Below are 6,070 nucleotides of genomic sequence, written 5' to 3'. Positions count from 1 at the left end.
GGATAACGGGTGTAATATTTTGTACCTTGGGGAAGTTTTGACCTAAGCTGGTAAAGATAAGCTTAGGAGGTTTTTCATGCAGGTCCCCACATCTGTACCCTAGAGTTCAGAGTGGGGGAGGAACCTTGACAGCTGTACCAACCTGTAGCACCTTACTTTCACACCTACATGTATCATCAAGGCTTTGGAAACCATTCTGAACCCTCCTCTGTCTGCTAAGTGAGTTTGGCTTTTGTGGATCTGTCTGTCGAGGCTTTATCAAATTTGTGCTCTCCTGCATGTAGTCAGTGAAAAACACTAGCTAGCTATACATTGGGGGAGAGGAGTGGTATTGTAAACAAGCTTTACCCACAATACTAATGTATCTTTCTGATAAAATGATCATATAAGATAGAGTTAATGTTTACAGATGTAAGCAGTGTCAGGATGAGCTCCACCCTGACATCTGGTGGTGAGGTGTGGCAAATTGTGGAAAAGAACTTCAGGGGCCGATCTCATTTGCATAGGCACACCCACCCCGCCTAGAATGAGACCATAGCTGCCCAAATGGTCACTTTGGCTGCTGTGGGATCCCCAGTGTCTCTGTTATTGGGGCAGGAAGAATAAATTGTTATTACCCTGATTATGGGAACTGTGCTTGGAACTGTACGTGGCCTTTTGTTATGATGGAGGGATTCACCATCAACTAAGTAGCACTCGCTAGGCAAGGGTCATGGGTTCCAAAACTGTGTGAATGGAGAGAGGCTGGGGACAAGTATTAATACTTGGTGGCATGGGCCCCTTGGTGAGGGCCTTACATGCTAATTGCACTTCCTCCTCTCTCCACTGTGGAATATCAGAGCTAATTTTGATTTCATTAGAAGTCTAGTTATAGGCTGCTGAGCTCACTTTGGGCTGACAGCGCACCAGCACTGGGGCTCCCCTACTACAAGCTGAATTCACCTAAGAGCTGAAATCACTGAGTGTTGTGTTAAGTAGTGGGGGAGCCTGAAGATATATTGTGGAGCAGTTTGCGGGACGGCTGGTGAAGCAGTTCGACGCGGAGCAGTGTGTGGATGGCAGGAGCGGCTTGTGGGCCGTGGAGCTGAGCGAAGGAGTTCGTGGGGCGGCTGGCAGAGCAGAGCGCAGCTGAGTGAAGGAGTTCGTGGGGCGGCTGGCGGAGCGGAGCGGAGCGAAGGAGTTCGTGGGGCGGCGGGCGGAGCGGAGTGCAGCTGAGCGAAGGAGTTTGTGGGGCGGCTGGCGGAGCGGAGTGCCGCTATGGAGCTATGGGGCAGTCAGCTTCAGATCACGTAAGGTGCCTCTTACCCCCGTCCCATTTCCACCCAGGTTGGGAGGTAAAGCTCCGCAGATAAACTTTCGAACTCTGGGGCTGCCCTGACCAGGGACAGAGACTTTTGGGGCATTGGACTTTTGGGACTTTGGGTGATTTGGGGTTGCTGGACTCAAGAACCAAAGGGAAAAGGGCATGCCCCAATTTGCCTGGGGTGGGTTTTTTTTTTGCTCATGGGTTGTGTTATGAATCCTGTTGGTGGTGTTTCCCCAACATAATGCCACATTGTTTCTCTCTGTTATTAAAAGGCTTTTGCTACACTCAGACTATGTGCTTGCGAGAGGGGAAGTATTGCCTCTTGGAGGCGCCCAGCGGGGGTGGTATATATTTGTCCCAGGTCACTGGGTGGGGGCTCGAGCCGGTTTGCATTGTGTTATTGGAATGGAACCCCTAGATATTGAACCCGGCCCTTGTTGCTGCCAACTCTGACGGGCAGAAGGGTTACACATATAAATTATTATGCTTCCGATTTAATACTCCATTGAGATGAACAGAAATAGATCATATCCCTCTTTGAGTTATTGTTTTGGGCTGTTAGTCTGATGACTCAATTATTTTTCACATTTAGAAAGTTATTTTCTTAACCATGAAGGCTAAAGAATTTTATTTTTTAAATAAAAGCTTAAATCCAGCGGAAACTGATGTGGCCTCCATAAAAGTGTCGATACAGCACACCACAAATACTGGCCCAATCTGTCTTTTGTACATGGTAAAGGCAACATTACTGATTACTACATTGAGACTGTCTTGTGGGCTGAGTCAAGTGATCCGTGAACTTCTTATAAAGAGGCTTGGGCCCCCATCCTGCAAACACTTACACACATGCTAAACTTTACCGCCATAAGTAGTTCTATTGAAAGCATACGTGAACGTGAACATTGGGAAATCATGCACTGCTGGTGTCTATGCGGTACCTTTTCTTAGGACTGTTGCCATCCTTCATCTACGAGAGATGGTGAGAATTGCAGGCTACGATGTAGATGGTTTCCAATGTCTCATGTGACTGAATAGTCCAATCTGAGATTTTCATGATCTCTGGCAGTTATTGCAAATGTACGTGTCTTAGTTGGGAGCTGCTTCCTTCCTATGGGCTCTTTTCTCCTCAAGCTGTAGGAGCCAGCTCCTGTCATGGATTTTGATGCCCTGATAGAGAAGATGATACCACTTGTTATGATCACTTGCCAAGATTTCCCATTGGTGAGGATCAATTCCAAATTCCTTTTCTTAGGACAAATTGAGGAATTTATGCTTCTGGGCTATCAACCCACTCATTTTCACAGACACTAAAAATTCACACTTTTAAACTGCAAGAGAGAAAATTTGCTCAAGTCCTACTAAGTTTTGATCAAGGGGGAAGCAATTTATGTAAATTTCACTTAAATATTCTGTATTTCTTTGTGTACTGTCATCTGCTTATAGTTGTATCCAGATTGTGAAAATGAATGAGATATCCCTTGATTTTTCTGATTTCTAGAGATTAACAATCTACAATTTAATCTTTTTTTTTGGCTATGTTCTAAAATATATGCAATAACTAGTAAAATATGTTAAACAAGCTGCGACAGCTCACTCCAACCTGTCTTCTTTATACATTCCCAGATGGCTAGCAAGTGTGGTGATAAACGTTGCTGCAAAATGAAGCCATAAAACTGGTACTACAAATTCATATTTATTAAAATTATTTTTGGACCAAAGTGTTCTATACCTGGTCTCTGCTGTAAGATTAATTTTCTGGAGAAAATCAGTGCCATTTTTGTTCAGCCATTTTTCAATTGTATGTGTGTGTAATGCACTTATTATACTACCATTTTTTTTGTAATTAAGATAGCTCAAAACAAAGGTAGTCCTCAGTTAGGGGTAGTTTGCTAGAGAAATTTTTTTAAAAAGCATTTATTTTCACTACTTTAATTACATTTATTGTCAAAGGTATTTATAAAATGCTTGCTAGTATCTTATTATTTTGATGAGTTTGCAATTTTGATAGTTAAACAACTTCTGGTTTTAGTTGTAACCTGAGCAAATTTGATATACATATCATTGGGAAGCAATACATATGGATTATCAAAAAGTCATTTAACAGCCATTTTCATTCTATCACTGCCATTTAATGAAGGCTTAAATATTCTTTTAATCAGCTCTGTCTAACCCTTTGTTCTACAGGCATAAACTCAGAGCGGTAGTGAAATTATTTAGATTCATGCCACATAAGAAAGTGAATGCAATCACTGCAGGATTCTGCTGTAGGATATGCTGTAGAGTGACATGGTGAAAGTCACGTAACTGTTCTTTTGTTAAGCTAGTTGGCAGGGCCGGGGCGGGGGCAGAGGAAAGAGGGCAGAAATCCTCCCATGACTCTAGATAGTAAGACCTTTGAAACAAGAGGCTTTTCAAAATAGGTCACTGTAAACAGCCTGTTATTTTACCTTTAGGATTCCTGCTCCTGCCCAGACATAGCATTGCAGGGGACTTCACTGCTCTCATCTCCCTCTGGTGGCCGCTTTCTTGGCCATGATAACCAGTCCCAGGCAGTGTCTTCCCCCAACTCCCTCACTGGGAGTGAGTCTTCTGTGGCTCAATCCTCCAGGTAAGTCACCTAATAGTTCAGTCCTCTTTTGGGGTAACAGAGTCCCAGTTGGCATAAATAAAAAGCTCTTGCACCACACGGAGGCCCAACTCTGAACCAAAGGTCCTTCACCTCTCTGGGGCTCAACTTCAATACTTCATCAGGTCAGTGTGCTGACCCCACGACTTTGCCCTGACGAGAGTCGACTCAAACTGGCCTTCGGCCCCTTGTGGGCTTTATCTCATTCCCTGAGCCTCACAGACCCTAGCCCAGGGCTCCCCTCCACTCTAGGGCCCTGCCACAGGAGTTAACCCTACTCCTGCAGCAATGCTTTCTGGCCACAGACAATCCCAAAATACTGGCTCTTCCTCTAGGCCCTTTGCAAGGGAGTTTCCTCTCCCTCGCTTATCTCTTCTCCTCAACTTTGTCTCTATCTTTGTTTTTTTGGTGCAGCAGCCTCACCATACGAGGCTATGACTGCCACTTTGGTCATTCATTTTTGGCAAGTTCCCCACCCCCGTCTCGGTCCTTTCACTCAATCTAGTATCCTTAAGGAAATGCAGGAAGAAAGACCTTAGGGAAAATAAAAATTACTTGTCAAATACCTAAATTCCTGATGGAAGTAAGTGGGGTTATGTGTGGGGTGCTACTAGGATTGTCTGAGGATGATATCAAAAAGAATACAGGTGAATATAAAGTATTGTTTGTTAAATGGCTTCTTAGTAAGAGAGAGGAGAAAAGCAGCCATTATGTGTACATTCTATCACTAGATCTCTCCACCTTGCAGTGTTTTAGCTGTTTATATGTCACCATCACATTGCTTTATGCATTCTGCCATTTTCAGGAGTTAACATCTCCTATTTTCATAGTTTCTGTCACTGACTAGACAATTATAAAATGTTGACTTTAATCCTATTTTCATTCTTCATAACCCTACACATTCCTTCTTCAAATCCTGATATCAAGTGTTTTTTTCTTTTTGCTGGTCCGAGACCATTCCTCATCCCCTGCTTCTTCTCTTTCATAGTCCAAGGCAACTTCCCCTACCCATCAGTTTCAGTGGTCAGCCTCCTTTCAGCTGGGGGTCAGCTGCAGCCAGCCCAGTCACCAGCAGCCTCTCTAAGCCACCACAACAGCTTCTAGCTTAGTCTAGCCAACTCAGGCAGTCTCACTCAGTCCAAATAGCTAAAACTCCACTCAACCTTCCGGCCGGCCTCCTCCTCAACTGAGCTCCCTCAGCTCATTATAGAGCCTCCTTTGGCCAGGTGGCAATTAGTTCAGTCACCTTCCAGGTGTGGAGCACGACTAGTCAGGGTTCTTTCTCTTGCCTTGCAGGTGATGGGGGAGTACCCCATCACAGTCACACTTAATAGGTCTTATTTTAATGGGATTTTTTAAGTGGTTCCATGTATTCATGCCTGATTCTCAATACCTCCTGAGTAAAATTAACATGATCTAACTTGCATCCACAATAAATAATTTGTGCCACCTTTGCTGTTAGTACTAACAGCAGCCTGCAGGGGCAACAAGTTTCATTGAATCCTAGAATATCAGGGTTGGAAGGGACCTCAGGAGGTCACCTAGTCCAACCCCCTGCTCAAAGCAGGACCAATCCCCAATTTTTGCCCCATATCCCAAACGGCCCCCTCAAGGATTGAACTCACAACCCTGGGTTTAGCAGGCCAATGCTCAAACCACTGAGCTATATCTCCCCCCTAAAATTGTGTAAAATGTCACTGAGATATCAGCAATCTGGTTACACAGGTGCTGACTAAAGCTGCACATTTTTTCGATGAATAGTCTATTCCATGAAAAGTGCCGTCATGAGTCTGGATCAAATTCAACTAAAAATTTGGACTGGGAAAAAAAAAAGGAAAAAATAAATTTGAAAAGGTCAAACTGGTTTGCTTTGCCATTTCAGAGACAAAATGGGTTGACTTTTTGTTTAGAATGATGTTTCATTTAGAAAGTTAGCTCCATTTATTTAAAAAACAAAAAGAGGGGTTAAAAACACCCAAAAACTAAACAAAAAAACCCAACTTTTCCGAGGGTGAACGAAATGTTTTATTGATCTCAAAACTAAATCTTTTCCGTTTTGATTTCAGTGGAGAAAAATTTCCATTCTGGGTTGACCTGAAATGCAATTTGGATTTTTGTTGTTGTTGTTCAGCCTCTGA

The sequence above is a fragment of the Caretta caretta genome, chromosome 5 (assembly GCF_965140235.1).
Source record: "Caretta caretta isolate rCarCar2 chromosome 5, rCarCar1.hap1, whole genome shotgun sequence".
NCBI classification, from domain to species: Eukaryota; Metazoa; Chordata; order Testudines; family Cheloniidae; genus Caretta; species Caretta caretta.
Note: the sequence above shows the minus strand (reverse complement) of the source record.